We start from the raw sequence: 17,352 nt of genomic DNA on the forward strand, positions 1-17,352 counted from the left end.
TGTTAGCGCCAGTTAGACATGTGGGCTATTGCACCTGTCTCTGGGTAAATGTCAGTCTGTACCCTGCCCTTATGTTGATGTCTTCTTGTAATTCTCCTCAGGAAACAGCAGGGATAAACTGACCTCTCTGCTTCCATTCTCTCATTGATACATTTACCTGCGAGCACAGGCAAGCCTTTCTACTCTCTCTTCCTAAATAATGCATTCATCTGTAGAGCCTAGAGTTCTAGAGAGAGTTGAATGTTGTGTGAGCTATTTACCTTAAGCATTTTGGCTTGTGAGAGGAAAGGAACACAAAAGATTGAGATACAAGATACAAGAGAAGAACCTGGTATTCTCTGATCCCAGGGCACCAGGGCCTAGGTTACGAGAGCTCCAGTTGTGATCGCAGGTTGCCAGTGTGATTGCTCCAGTTAGTCAGCAGTTGTCTAGGCGCATCCAGGTCTGTGTCCACTAAGGTTATGAACCTTTTGAAATGCGTAAGGGATCTGATGAAGGGCTTTATTCCTGGATGTCTGTGAGTAGAGCGATACCAGTAGTAGCAAGCTACCACTGTCCAATGATTGAGCCGTGGACATTTTGAAACACACATGCGTAAAAGCACACATAACTTACTTCATATTCGGACTTCTTTTAAGTGGTTATTTTTCTCCAGACCTTGGTTCTGCCATGCCTACATTCGGGTCTGGGAGGCAGCTGAAGACGTGTGTTACAGGGACGTGTGTTACACAGCCTTGGCGTTCCATACTAGACACGTTATGATTTTACTGTTTTTGCAGACTTTTAACACTGTTGGTTACCATGAAAGTAATGTGAAAACAAAATTGCAGAAAAATGTAATGTTTCTTGTTTCTTCTGATTATTCACGGAGTCCCTGGATAGGGTTGAACATATTCCCATGGCCCCCACAGCTGTGTTTAAGGATTGTGATGACAATGTGTCTCCACTCCCTATATTTTAGCTTTGGGCCCCCTGAGTAGGCTGTGCACCATGTGTGTGCTGAGGTTGCTCTTAAGGAGAGATGCACTATTACAAGCTGGCTTTGGGTCCCAGGGAGTTGGTTGCTGCTGCTTAGAAGTAATGACAGGGCGTGATCCCTGGTTGTTGCCATTGGGCCACCAGAGCGGGCTTTGTATCTGGTCTGTGTTGGCAAGGTTGTGGAGCTGACTGACCCCTTTGTGCTGAGTTTAGTTCTAAGGGCACACAGTGAGTCATTCCCTGTGAATAATTAATTTGCTGTTTTTGAAAGATAAAGAATTACAGGCTTCGACACTGTTAAGTTGGCTCTGGGTCCTCAGAGCACATCACGTTTGTGCACGTCCCCACTGCTTTAATGAGGGGGACCATGATGTTTGGTCATTTATTGTCAGCTGTAAATGACGGATCCCCGAACAGTGTCATGTATGTGCATGTTTACATTGTGCTGAGGTGATTACAAGGTAATCGTTCACGCAGCTTTCTGATAGATGTCGCATGTGGTTTTTCTGAGTCCCCAGATAGATCATGCAGTCTGTGTGTCCTCCTTTGTACTGCCGGTCACTGGTGTATTCAACTGTGTAGCCCTGGACAGTGTCATGTATGTGCATGTAACTTGCATGATCGAGGTAACTATTAGCGGCGATGCTACGTGTCTCTCGGACCTCTTTCAAGTGCGTGCTGTCCTTTCTCCCCCCCCCAACCCCCCCCCCACCCCCGCACCGGGGCGGCAATCTGAGGGATAGCCCCGGGCGCCACAAGCTCTAGCTACGCCACTGTGTATAGATTTTATATCTATGTGGTGGGGTGCGCTATTTAAGCTTACGCCCTATACTTTCTCATGGCAGAGGTGGGATAATGAATGACAAGGAAGTATGCTTATGAGAATATTCATTACGCAGTGAGTAAGCATGTGTAATGAGCCATGAATTGATGGTAGGACCATCTCTTTCCTCTGAAAAATAAGATATAACGCTTCTTCCGTGACCCTCTGTACATCACGCATCATTTTAGTCAGAAATAATTCTCATTGTGGCTTTGAAAATGTGGCATGTACGAGTTATGCTGTAACAGAATTATGCCTGGTGCTTATAAAGTTAAGGAGTATGAGAATAAGCGAAGAGTGTTGTTGGGACGAGCCGATGTCAATCAGCCCAAAAGCATAATTTGAATCAATAATTAAGGTGTGTTACAGTAGTATATAAAACAGATCAAAAACATGCCCAGGAGCTGCAATAGAGTTATTACTTCATTTTAAATGCATGAATGGGGACTGGCAGGACTACCTTAAAGATCACAGCCAAAAAACACAACTTATAAGTAACTAAACAGAAACTGGTCAGTAAACCGTCATTACAATGAGACTGTGGTTGTATTGAATAAAGTAAATATAAAAATAACGGATGAGCTGCTTTAGGTCAGGCTTGGTGTTTACTTGTCAATTTTACAGCGCGTCTGTTTCTGCGGTCCCATAAAGTGTTACACTAGCGTTTAGGTTGTACGCCATTTTATTGGAATCTAAATGACCACAGTCTTTCATAAGTTTAGTTTGAAGCTTGTAGATAGCGGTCTTAAGGTTGTCATGATGGTCGCCATCTTAAAAGAGGAATCTAAATGATATTGTGGCTTTGGTTATAAAGGGAAAAAAATGGCTTTCACGTTCATTGTGTTTGTAAAACCCTGTATATAAGGATGTAGCAATACTATGTATAATTCATGGCAAGCAAAAATGTAAATCGCATAAAATAGGGCATACAGACGTGGGTTAGTGTTCTTGAACCCATCATCGCGCCAGAATTGTAAATGTGGATTTTACAAAAGCAAATAAGTGTATCTGATTCTCAACTAGGCGTACCCACATAGTACCAAAGGATAATTAGCTAAATTCAAGCGGGCTATTGGAGTGCTATCTTTTCCTGTGCGCATGGGTATTCCAGCGGATACTACGGTCCCATTAACTTAAGGAGTCCCTAGGTGTTGTAGCCATAGGCACACTAGCGTAACGCTGTTAATGCAGAAGGGAGGTCCCGAAAATCTTATGTCTTTCATTCTGAAAAATGAAGAATGGGAGGCGATGGCCGGAAAGTAAATAATATAAACAGTGGAATGGAAAGTAACTGATAAAAACAGCAACCTTTCTTGGCAAAGACAGCGTGGGGAATGGGGGAGTAGAAGAAATAGTATCTGCATCAAAGTGGGTTGCTACTAATTATTGGGAATTAATCTGTAGGTGAGCGGTGCTCCTGAGCTCCAAATTACAGTGATGTATCGTGTACGCGAAACAATCAGGTGGGATTACAGTCCCTATAGTGAATACAACACATCTTGCATACAGCGCATGCTCGCTGCCAGGCTCGACCTATAAAGGAAGCTCAGTGAAATAAAGTATATGCCTAGGACCACACAGTTTAGTGAAGCAAAGGGACAAGATCAATCCCAGATTTTCCAGTTGCACACTGCAATTCAGCCTCTAGATGGCTATCTCTTTCGGACATCAAAGGTTAGTTTTGTTTCATTAATTCTTGGAGGATGACATTAGAGGTAGGTGACAGGCAGAATTCATGTTTTTGGAACACAAAGAGCACTTCACAGCAGATACAGGGAGATTTGCAGTATTTCACAGGATGTTGCTGTAAAGCTGGTATTCAAACCTGATTTCCCATGTTGTGCCATTGGCAGCTGTGGCCTCATGGCCACACCTTCTTTTTTGAAAGCTCAGCTCATTTTGGGCTCAAGGTTTCAATAAGACTTCGAGCTGAGCTGCAGCCAGGCTTCTGGCTCGAGCTTTCATTGGCTCACCCACCTCAACTGCTAAAATGCAAAGAAGTGAAGGCAAACAGGACAATATGGGTAAGTGACTTTAACATAATGAACACAGCATTTTATAGAGCAGGCAACACTTCTCATCAACTTTCCTTTGCAGTTCTGATGCTCAGGCAAATAATCAATGTGTGGTGACTGATGGAGATGTGACGATATCCAAATTCAGCAGAAAAGAAATTCACCTTCTACCCGTCAGTGCATGCCTCTAGCTTACTGTGCCTAATCTGAGCCGGTTTGTTGCCGGTGGGGTCCACCACCACTAATTTTTGGGACCAGCACTTATTTTTCCTTATCAGATATTGACCTTGAGTAAAAGCGTAAACAACACAGAAGACAGACAAAAATGGCACAAAGGGAGAAAGCAGGATCCAGCAAAAGGGAGACACAGGGGCAGCAGTGTCAGGTAGTATGTTAAAGAGGCATGAGTTGGGAATCCAGACTACCTTGGCACTCAGGCATAATTTTTAATAGCACTGTGGGAGCAGTGCTTCGGCACCATCACAACTTAAACAATGGCAACTTACACTTTGGATACTGGCTAGTATCTACAGAATTAGGCACATAGCTTCGACAGAAAGAAATATTGCCCAGAACTCTGTTCCATCACTCCCCTGTCACTTTGCAACTGACGATACTTTCCCCAAAACCCAGACTGACTCGGGTTCTTCCATTCAGAGGCCCTCACAGATGCAGTATTTCAATCCAACACTTGGAAAGCAACTGTAGAATACCTCAGTATCAGTAAAGGAATGGTGGCCAGTGTAGGAGTGGTCTGAGAGATGTTTATAGGTTATAATAGAGGGATATGCACTAGTACAGAGGTTGTAGTAGTTAAGGCAAAGAAAGGTTGCATGAATAATTCACTAGAGACCAAACATAGGGCATTAGAAGACCAGTGTGCCAAAGAGGATACTGTAGTCACATTAGGCCAAATATTGAAAAGTAGAAATATTTTGGTAAACCTGCAGAGAGTTGAAAAGCAGTAAATTTAAAAAAGAACCAGAGTATGCCACTATGAGGAGGGAGTCTAGCCAGGATGTACACTTGCTTGGCTACCTAATAATGTGAGTAAAGAAGGATGGTGCACAAGAACACGCTGGAGAGAACCAATGAAATGACAGTGCATTGATCTTACAGACATTTGCAGAATATGACAATTATCTTTGCACACAGCATAGGGTGTGAGTACTATGGAACAAATGACTGCCTGCCGGGACAAGAGAGACCTGTGCCAAACAGAGGTACCCATTAGAGAAGACTTAAAGAAACCAAAAATACTAGCTAAGTTACTGCTTAATATGTTATTCCCACTGATGCAAGGATTTGTGGGGATAGATTAGGCAGGCTTTCTATCTGGCAAATAGACACAACTCCATCTAGGCACACTAATGGTGCTACTGCGTCCCATATGTCCCACTTTTTCAGTAGTAGATTTATTTGTAGATGCGGAAAAGGGTTCAATGCTTAGGAGTTAGAGTTTCATTGACGTTTCATTGACGTCCTAGATAGATGTGGGGTTGGTGCGTGATTCTAACTGACATGGGCCTATTATTTACAAATGGACTAATGCCTGACAGATTGGACATAGCCAGGGGTACAAGATAGAGGTGCCCACAATTACGTCTGCTATTTGCACCTGTGGTGAAAGCATTGGCATACAAACTTTGGGAGGAACATGTACATAGAGGTGTTTGTGTCAGGGGTCATGCTTTAGTAATGTCACTATATGTAGATGGTGTACTCATATATGTACATGGCTGCATATTATTCTACATCCATATGTACTGGACTGTGAATTAATCTACATTCACTGATCCACTGGTGATACACTTTCTTGGCATATCCGGTTTAGAGATAAATTGCACAAAGCTGAAATACTAGCACTGACAAAGAGCACAAAAGCATGCCCATTGGCATTTCCAATACAATGAAATAAAGGATCTGAGGCATATTTGGGGATATGGGTCAGTACAAACTCAGCCACAAAGTGATAGACAATCTGTAAACTCAAGTGGAGCAATGACTGAAGCTATCTTTGTCAATGGATAGAGGATGGCACTAATACAAATGGTGGTACTACCACAGTTTCGTACTTATTCACAAACTTACCCATTATACTGACACAGGTAGTTTTCATAAGTATAAATCTATACAGCTGCACTTGATCTGGGTGGGCAAACAAGTGAAAATAAGCTAAAATACATTGACTTGATGAACAGACCAGAGGAGACTAGCGGTGCCCGATCTCCAGTTACATTATTTGCTAGCACAAGTACAGTATGCTCAATACATGTACAATTGAACATACAACACATGTAACCACCAAGTGATAGAAGCCAGACTAGTAGAGAGCAATACACTAAAAACAACACTCTTCGGCATTCTAGTCAGCCAGCGCCAGATTATAAATGCCAGGCTACGAGGCAGCAACACCATTCTCGGGATTCCTCACAAAGGCCGCAACAGGTATTGATGGTGGGTAGTGGACCTTGACCACATACCTAAGCCCTTAAAAACGACTGAAACCAATATTTAAAAGGAAACAGCTACGCACCTTAGCATGTGCGCACTCTTCACACTTTAGACTACGGATACATCCTCAGTCTGATTACACATTTTCTGGTCCTGACGAAAGCATATGGAAGTGAATCAATGGTGAGTGCGGGAGCCGGCTGCTGGGGGCCGTATGGATGCGTCAAGAGGCCCCTCTGACTGTCGGGGGGAAATTTATTGGAGCTCCAAGCTGGATCACAGTGTTGCCTGACATTACATTGGTTGCCACCAAGGGGTTTATGTCACCCATGCTCTCCCTGGTCACATGCCGAGACAACAGAACCCCTCACCTCTCAGAATCCTGAAGTTAAGTTGAGGATAGTCCTTTAGTGGAGCAATCCGCAATTTAGTGTTATTCCTCTATTCCAATTTTTCTTTGAACTACCTGACTGTCCTCAAGATGGCCACCACCCTTGTGTTTTAACCTGGACACAAAGTCCTCTATGTGATCTGGTGTTGGAGGCGGAATGAACTTAAGAGCGCACAATCAAATAATCTTCGCCCACGAGGATGGAATCTTGTGATTGACCTCTGACTATGCCCCATGGGCGGATTCAAAAACTGTTTTTTACCCCGCAATACACCATTATCCCTTAAGTTACCACCACGGTGTGTGCCCTTTACCAAAGCACTCCCTCTCCCCTTGTTGGGGAGGGATCTAGCATTAAAACCCTGGAGTCTCAGAGACCTCCTTGAGAGAGTCTACAGCGTCAAGGGAGCCACACATTACATCATTTACACTGGGATCACCAGATGTTGGACACTGTTTTTCCTCGTCTCCCGGTTGTGTTTCCTTCACCCTCCTCACCTCTTCCCTCTTTCATTCTTTGTTTACCTCCCCTGCTCTCCTCCCTGCTTTCTCCCCTTACCTGCTTTTTCCCTTACGTATGTTTTTTACGCATGTAACTATGCTCCAGCAACCTGGAACTATGCTCTGAAACTGTAACTTGTAACAATGTAACTGGTAACTATGCTCTGAAACAATGCTCGTCCTCTTGTAAAGCGCTCTGATACCTCTGGGTCTAGCCAGCGCTATATAAAACTTGTCAAATAAATAAATTATACAGTAAAAATGAACGGGATGGGCATGCTAATAAACTCACACAAACTGCTCATCTTGATAGTCTATATTTGCCCTTACCTCCACTAGCAGATATCCTGGGTAGATCCATAACAATGTAAGGAGAAGGGCGTGGCTTTGGGGAGGACCCATGCGAACATGTCCTCGCTGAACTCCGATGGCCATAGAGCTTCCAGCAGCATGTAATAAGTCCCAAAGCCCCCAATGCTCCCCCAGACAGAGACATAAGGTGTGGAATCCACTTCCCCACAAAGGACACGAAGAAGCCTCAGATATTGGTGTCCCCTTGTTGGCTGCAGCATTTCCCTAAGATAGCCACTGCTGCATGGAGGCGGATGGGTTGGCCTCTTGGTACGGCCTCAGATGCTGTGTCTTGAATGTGGAGTGAAGCGAGATAGTGCATTCCGGAGTGACTGTTACAGAATACCCCAGCCCAACCAGTGACTTGAGGAAGTGAAGAGGGACCCGGCCTGGGGTTGCCTGGGAGACCACACTGGTGTCCAGTAGGTGAGGGGCAAGAAGCTGGCCTCAACAGAGGGGTTCACCTTGGCCCTGTTGCTCATGAACTACCCACTTCAGAGACTGTGGTTGAAAGGTAAATTGGGCGGTGGCAGACTGCTGAAACACCGGCCCCCACCAATGGCTGTTGAGCCGAGGCCGCGAGAGTGAGTCCAGCCATAACGAGACTGGAGCCAGGGTGCCATCGACAGCCTGAGATCTGTGAGTTGAGGGTCAGCGGAAGCACAGGATACTTGGTGAGACAATCGACAGAGGACCTGGGAATGAGTGAATTGGCAAAGAAACCCCCAACCCTGAGGCAGAGGGGAGAACAGCCACAGCACGAAACTCACACACTTGACCCTAATGCTGCGGAGAGAGGTGAAGTAACATCACGGTGGGCACTGGAACCCCGGAGCCCAGTGCGTCTTAGGAAAAAAGAGTTTTGAGGAGACCACCCACCAGAGGTCTTTACGGGAACGGTGCACTAAGGACCAGAATATCATCTCTGTCAATGACCTCCTGGGATTCCCAAGGCTATCAACTGATGCCCCCGATGTGATGATGAGCCACGGTGGTGCAATGACAGAGCTTGAGGGAGATGCGGTCTCTCCTGCCATGAGGGGTGACATCCAAATAATGCCAGTGACCTTTACAAAAGAGATGGACCTCTTACGCTAGGACTTTGTGAAATCCCTGAGTGAACTGGATCATGTGGTTCAGTGACTAGATCACCTCAATGTTGCAGTGGCCGAAGAAGCCCATGAAAGGGATGAAATGAGTGCATGGCTTGAGGAATTAGAAAATAAATTTCAGAGACTCATCGACAAAGTCGAAGATAAAGAAGATAGGTCCCTCTGCAACAATATAAGCATTAGAGGGAATCCAGATTCAGTCACAAACTTGAACATCTCTGATTATGTGCGAGACCTCGTTATTCACCTCCTGCAAGCAACGGACAGTCATACCTTTGAGTTAGACTGTACACACAGGATCTTCAATGTGTACCAAATTAAGAACAAACTGACAACAGAGGTCCTTACCAGTTTACATCACTTCCGTCAGAAAGAAAGGATAATGAAAATGGCCAGACAAAAGGAGCCGGTGGTGTTCTGGGGGTCCACCATAACATTCTTTCAAGGGGTCTCAAACCTAATACTTGCCAAAAAGAAATCCCTTAAACCAGCTACGGACTACCTGCGATACCATCAGATAATGCACAAATGGAGTCTCATGGGACGTCTCCTGTTTTGCTACAAAGATAATTAAGTTATAATCTCCATAAGACAGGAAGCTGTTGACCTTTTCCACTTAGAAGACAAACAGAGGGCTCCCGGGGAGCACTCGGGACACCTGTGACCAGCATGGCATCAATGACAAACCCAGAAATCCAGACACAGAGATGTGCGAGCAATGGCCTTAGAACTGCAGCACCACAAAGACCGGTACACTGCAGGAAGAGAAATGAGGAGGATGCTCAGGGTCAACGAATGTCCAGCCCCTTAAAGAGGGCCCAGGGACCCGGTGGGACACTCTGAGGGCCCAGGGCATCTTACTCACCTCAAAAGTAGCTGAGCACCAGTGGTTAGCCTAATGGCTCGACCCGCTCACTGACAAAACTCAGATGGGGACCATCGATATCCTTGTTCTTCTTTGTTTTATTCGACAGGGTACTAGAGCAGATTCTCTGTGTTCTTGTTCATATTTGCCTTTGATTGTATGGAGCACAGGGAGGCAAGAGGAGGGCTAGTAGCAGTAAACAGGATATGCCCTCCTAGCTATGGAGAGCTAGCCAAACACAGGTGGGCAGCCAAGACTCTATACACAGCTGTAGGGAGGGAGCCCCCATGCTCAGTGCAGTATACTGGAGAATAGAACAAATAATGTCACTAGAGGTACCTCTGTCCCTCAAGGTTTCTTTGACGTCTCATTAAGGATGAAATGTTTTGTATTCAAGCACAAATTTAAACAGTAGTGGCTGCTATTGGGGAGTAGTGGTAGGGCGAGGAGAGGGTGGTAAAAAAAGAAAAGGGGGGAAAAATTAAGAAAAACACATCGACCTTCCCGGCAGCCAGCTCTCCTCCGTTCTCTTCCTCCACGACTTAGGAACAGAAAGCACGTAGACTCCCCTAAGCCAATCACAGTGCTGCAATGGAGCATTGTGGTTGGTCTGAGCACCATATTTTGTTGCTCAGATTGGAACTGGGAGCCTGTGCATGTTTCCCACCAGGCTGTGTAAAGCAGCCTGGTTAGGAACATGCAAAGTCCCCATGACTGTTTGGCCGGCCCAAGACAGATGGCCAAACAGGCATGCACACTTTAGAGTGCGCTCTCCATTCCTCCCCCTGCTCTGCTGCTGGCACAGCCCCGCCCGCACCTTTACAGCATCAGACAATAGTGAAACATAAAATGATATAATTATTATCATTTTATTTTTCTTGTGGGGCGACGCTCCTCTGCCTAAGCGGAGAAGGTGCCACTGAATTCAAATTCTCTCTTTCATGCACACACACCTAATGGCGAATAACTATGACAGTAGGGGACTGAGTGATTGTTACCGAGTTCTTTAATATGACTCTATGCATGACGACAGACTAACTCTGACTGTCATCTCCATGAATGTGCAAGGCCTCAATTCACCATTAAAAAGAGAATCTTCATTCCATTGGCTGCACATGAAACAAGCTGACTTGGTCCTTCTTCAGGAGACTCATCTCCTAAAGAGTGACACCAAGAGATGCCAATTTCGATGTTACCTTCATCAATTTCACTCAACTGCATGGGTGGTGACCCCATTCCAGGTGGACAAGATACAGAAAGATTCAGAGGGAGGGCAGTAGTGGTCAATGAAACGACTGCATTTAGACCCATAATATTACTATCAGTTTGCAGCCTGAGTGATAACAAAGATCAATTTTACACCCGGCTATTTCCTTTTATGACCAGTTCCTCCACTACCAACATGATGGTAGGTGGGGACTTCGACGTAGCACTCATAGCAGGCTCTTCTTCCACCACAATCCATTATACAAGGACGAATTACAGCTCATCAACATCTTGCGCTCTTAACACACAACAGAAAAGGGCTACACATTTTACTCAAATATTCATAGATCATACTTGAGAATCGATTATATATTTGTTACCCTCTCAGTGCGCCCTTGGTTGAGTTTCTTGGAAATTGGAACAAGAGTCTAATCCAATCATGCCCCAGTTTATGCCACACTTTTGAATACCCCCCAGAATCCAACCACTACAAGACTTGGAACATGAACAAAATAGCCTTTTGAGACCTCGTACTTCGAGAAAACATAAAAGAAGCCCTTGAAAACGAATTTAGGGTGAACAAGACAGAGGGACTCTCCTATGTGACATTATATGGGTCGCAGCAAAAGCTGTGATTATGGAAGAACTAATTAGCCACACAACTACTTTCCTTCGCATAGCGTGATCAAGACAATTGGAGCTTGAGTTCAAAATTAAATTCTACTATAGGAATTTAAATGTACCTGTTCAAGAAAGACATAGAAGACTTTATGTAAGGCCTGAGAAGAACTAGTGGCGGTCTTAACCAAAGACCCTGCCCATAAACTCCTTGAAATGAAGCAATTGTATTATGAAAGGGGAGATGATGCCGATAGGCTTCTGCCCACAAATATCACATCCGGAGAACCTGAAACCATATAGCTGCTATTATGAACAGTGAGGGGCAAATCCTTGCCACCGAACAACAGATACTGGCAATCTTCTTAGACTACCATGTAGCCCTGTACACGGGGACCACAAGAGATGACATCCTACAGGATGACTCTCTTTTGCAAGTTAATTTTCCTGACATTGATGAAATGGTGTAAAAGAGGAGATCCTGCAGGCTATTAAAAAACTCTCCAATAACAAGGCGCCGGGACCGGATGGCTTCCCCAATTCCATCTACTAGCCTTTAACCAGGCTGTTGATCCCATACTTGACTAAGACCTTTCATTATTTTCTAGACACACACAAGGTCACTCCTTTAATGGTATAATTCCTACTAACACTTATAGAGAAACCAGGAAAAGACCCATAAGAATGTGGGTCATATTACCCAATAGCCCATCTAAATTGTGCTGTAAAGATATACAGGAACATTTTGACTAGTCAGCTGAAGGGGGTGTGGACAGATTTGATTTTCCTGTACAAGTTGGTGTTAATTAGAGAGCCCCACACAGGGGAAAATACTAAAATAGTGGTCAGCGAAATAGAAAAAGCTATGGCCACGAACACACAGGTGCTGCTGCTCCCGCTTGATGCAGAAAAGACCTTTGATCGAGTTGACTGGGCCTTCCTAACCAAAACCCTAGATAAAACTAAGATGGTACCCCAGGTGAAGACTTTTATATTAGAAACTATGCGAGGACCTCCACTAGACTCCCAATACAATGAATCATTTCCCAAGTGATAGGTGTGACTAGGGGGATGCAACAGGGCTGTCCCCTTTCACCCACAATATTTGCCTTAATGCTAGAACCATTATACAACATGTCCAAGCCAATTGAAAGATCACAAGCCTGGAAACAATGAATGGGCAGGTAAAAATGGCACTTTTTGCCAATGATATCTTATGTTTTTTTAACAAACCCTGCAGTTTCTTTGCCAGCACTGATCATTTACAGCGTGTTTATGGTGTAAAGATAAACCCTAAAAAATCCCAGGCAATGGGTGTGGCGATGAATCATGCTGAGAGCAAGCAGATCCCCTCAGGCTACGGACTACAAGTTGCCCCGGCGGGCATAACTTAACAGAGATTCACCATTTCACCCAATATTAGCGACTTATACTGATGGAATGTACCACCCCTACTTGAGACCTTTTTTAAAGACCTATTGCACTGGGGTCGAGTGGAAATTCCATGGCCGGCCAGATCAACTGCATCAAAATGAATTTTCTCTAACCCTGGGCCATGAACTCTGCTCCGCTGGCGGAGTTTGTGGATTTTTGCGTACGCCGCGTTCCGCTGAGCACGCAAAGTCTGCAAAAACTTCTGACTGTGGAGTGGAGTTCAGCCCCGTTACCCTCCCTCCTCCCACCCACCCCGCAATAAATATTTTTAAATAAACATTACAATTAAAGTAAAATAAAAGCCCACTTACATTTATTGCAGCGTCTCTGGGCTGCCCTTCTCCTTCTCGACGTAATCTCCTACGTCAAGACCTACGTCATGGTAGGACTGCGCATGCGCACGCATGCAGTAGCAAAGCAAGCTTTCCTCCTCTCACAGAAGGCAGCAAGTGTTATGTTATATGAATTTGTAATGCGCACATCTACTCATGAGTGTCTCAGCGTGGTGCCTAGTGGGGTGTGGACAGTGAACTTTAAGAAATTAGATGTGTTTTCAGTTTCCTCTTAAACGCAACTGGGTCCTGGATGGTGTGCAGGGCAAGAGGAAGGGCATTCCAAGCAGCCGCTGTCTTCTCTACAAATGAGCTGCCCCCTATCCTTCAAACTTGTAACGAGGGACTTGAGCATAACACAAGGACGAGGATCACAAGGAGCACGCAGGAACATAGAAGGAGAGACGCCTCTGCAAGTAAAGAGGACCACAACCGTAGAGAGCACGGTGGGCCAAAGCTAGTAGTTTAAATTTAACTCTATCCACCATGGGGAGCCAGTGGAGAGAACGCAGCTGCTGACGAACACTATTCCTAGCCGAAATGCCCAATAAGAGTCTGGCTGCCATATTTTGAACCGCCTGCAACTTCTTCAACAGGTAACCAGAGATGAGCAATTTTTCAGTAAGAGCACTTCCCTGGTAAAGTTACAACTGGCAATGTATGCCTGAGGTTTAACAACACAGATACTTGTATTTACAAAAGAAAGTCCTTTAGTGCTGTATATTCATCTTCTTTTTATTCTTTGTGTACGAAACTTCCCAGCAGCAAATAAGTGAAAAAACAAGCCAACACGTGTTTCGTCTGTACCACAGTAAGTATTCAGACTTTGTCAAGGCTGGAAAAAATGAAAGTATATAAGTACAATGAGACTTCATAAGCAGTTTTAACAAATAAGTTGTTGTATACATATGACTGCGCTTCAAGTACTATAGAAAGGTATAGAATTTGTTAAGGATGAAACAAAGTGTTAGAGCCAAATAGTACAGAAGACCAAATAGCACCGAACAATGTGACAAATCAGGAAGAGGAAGAGGTGTGGTATAAATAATGGAACAAGTGTCAAATAGACTGGGTTAGCCTATCAGAATTTGGAAAACGAGTGCAGTAGTAGGCTACATAAAGGATCCTCCACTAATGAATGGTGCAAAACATAAATAAAGCTTCCTCAACACCACAGCTAGCCAAAAGATAAAGTAAGATAAAAGGATGTATTTGAAGTAGAAAAGAACCTGGTAATAGAGATAGTAATAAAGAGCAAAAAGCCAAAAGACACGCACCAAAGCGACGATAAGATTCAAACGTAATATTCCTGGTGTATTCTAAGTTACAAAATTCGTCAAAGTCTAAATAGCAGAGAAACAAATCATTGAATTATTAGGTCCAAAAGAAAAGTGAGCCACATGAATAAATTAAGATGATCGCTACTGGTAAACGAAAGGCAATTAAACTAAGGTATCAGTAGTATCCGATGTGAATATTACACGTAAAGAGAAATGTGTGTAGGCTGACCAAAGGTCTTAAGTCAGTTAGATAATTAATAAAATGCGAGCTTAAAGGCAAATATACTGTACATAGAAAAAGAATCTGGTGGGTGCACCACAAAAGTAGCGCATACAACTAGGCAAGTAAAGACACTTACCAAGGCACGATTAAGTCGTGGTTGAGTGTCGTAACAGAAAAACTAAGACACCCTTCAAATACTAGTGTAGTCGTTGAGAGTGTCGACAATCTCAGTTATCAGGACCTGTGTGATAATAAACCGCTCGAATAAAGCCAATGAAACATCAAAATGTAAGTAAATACAGTGGCCAATAAGTATTTAACACTCACCCTTGTAAAACAAATGTCAAGTATATAATGGGTGGTGAGAATATGGCTGTGTCTTTATGGGTCCCGTTGTGAAGTCCGTGCAAGTGTCAGTAAATGGGCAGACTCGCCTTGATAAGCCGGCTCCCTAAAAACACAAGATATGAGTTTATGAGTCCAGTATACGTAAGACTCATAAAATAAACTGGAAACACGATGAAATGCATGCTACAAAGTAACCTAGCGAATGGCACAAATTAAGGGTGCAACCCTGGAGAGATCAAACGGCCGTCAATCCAAATGTAAAGCATACCTGTTAGCAATCATGGTAACGCGCGAACCGATCGTCAGTTCCAATGAAAAACCGGTGAAACACAGAAGCGAGCTTCACCTAGGTTGGAATAAGTACGTGCAAATATCACGTGATTACGTGTGAACACGTGATCTGTCCCCCAGTAAGCATACTAAACGTGGAGACTAGTCAGCAATGTGCAAGCGCCATCTTGGAATGTATATCAGAGTATCCAGTGATATGGGTAATTCGTATGAAAATAAACAGCCGACGTTTCAGAAGGTTGATAACAATCGTGACTATCCCCTGGCAGTTCATTATAACACCATGCATCCATGTGCAGAGAAACTTAAATTAAGATTTCATGGTATCTCAATAGCCTCGGAGGATCCTCGAGGTGGCGACAGAGTCTCCAGACTAAGAAAACTAGAGGCTCAATGGCTCATCAAACTTAGATCAGTAGACATGGGACTTAATGTCGATAGAGATTTACATATGTTCTTAAGAGACTGATCAATACATTTGCAAATATTGCTTTTCTGCTCTCGTACCCTTGATTCTCAATAATTTTGTATTGTTCTCATTTGTATTTTCAAGTGTTACTTGTCAATATCCAAGAGATTAGATGTGTATACTTAAGTCATCAATTTTCTGATCTTTACTGTCTCTATATATATATACATTTTTTTGATATTGACATGTCAATTATTTGTGAATCGTTACATGATGTCAACATAACAACTATTTGTTTGTATTAACCATGTGTCTATCCATTTAATAGCTTTGTGGCTCTTTACGTTTGTATACCTGTTTCATAATCCATAATATGGAACCTTCATATATGTATTTTGTCGTCTAATCGATTTCATGTTTGCAACTCTACATTCGTATTTTAAATTTGAATTTTATAATTTTGTGTTTAGGTATTTTTCCCTCTCCCTTCTTTCTCTTTTCTTCTCTACTAAGGGATTAATTTACAATGTCTATAACTCACACTATGCTACACTTTTATCATTTGGTTGATACATATACTTTGACTATTACCACATCTTAACTCTATACAGGTGTCAGGTGCAGCAGTTATCCGCTGAGTATCAAGGGGGTTATTGACTGCATCTGCCGGTTTATCAACCTTCTGAAACGTCGGCTGTTTATTTTCATACGAATTACCCATATCACTGGATACTCTGATATACATTCCAAGATGGCGCTTGCACATTGCTGATTAGTCTCCACGTTTAGTATGCTTACTGGGGAAAGATCACGTGGTCACACGTAATCACGTGATATTTGCACGTACTTATTCTAACCTAAGTGAAGCTCGCTTCCGTGTTTCACCGGTTTTTCATTGGAACTGACGATCGGTTCACGCGTTACCACGATTGCTAACAGGTATGCTTTACATTTGGATTGACGGCCGTTTGATCTCTCCAGGGTTGCACCCTTAATTTGTGCCATTCGCTACGTTACTTTGTAGCATGCATTTCATCGTGTTTCCAGTTTATTGTATGAGTCTTACGTATACTGGACTCATAAACTCATATCTTGTGTTTTTAGGGAGCCGGCTTATCAAGGCAGGTCTGCCCAATTTACTGACACTTGCACGGACTTCACAACGGGACCCATAAAGACACGACCATATTCTCACCACCCATTATATACATGACATTTGTTTTACAAGGGTGAGTGTTGAATACTTATTGGTCACTGTATTTACTTACATTTTGATGTTTCATTGGCTTTATTCGAGCGGTTTATTATCACACAGGTCCTGATAACTGAGATTGTCGACACTCTCAACGACTACACTAGTATTTGAAGGGTGTCTTAGTATTTCTGTTACGACGCTCAACCACGACTTAATGGTGCCTTGGTAAGTGTCTTTGCTTGCCCCTGTTTTTCTTCACTGCTTTGATGTTAACTAGACTACTTGATTTCATTGTGACTAGTCAATATCCACCTTTGGTGGCATCTTCTGTTTACCTAGTTGTATGCGCTACTTTTGTGGTGCACCCACCTGGTTCTTTTTCTATGTACAGTATATTTGCCTTTGAGCTCGCATTTTATTAATTATCTAACTGACTTAAGACCTTTGGTCAGCCTACACACATTTCTCTTTACGTGTAATATTCACATCGGATACTACTGATACCTTAGTTTAATTGCTTTTCGTT

The sequence above is a fragment of the Triturus cristatus genome, chromosome 2_2, assembly GCF_964204655.1.
Source record: "Triturus cristatus chromosome 2_2, aTriCri1.1, whole genome shotgun sequence".
NCBI classification, from domain to species: Eukaryota; Metazoa; Chordata; class Amphibia; order Caudata; family Salamandridae; genus Triturus; species Triturus cristatus.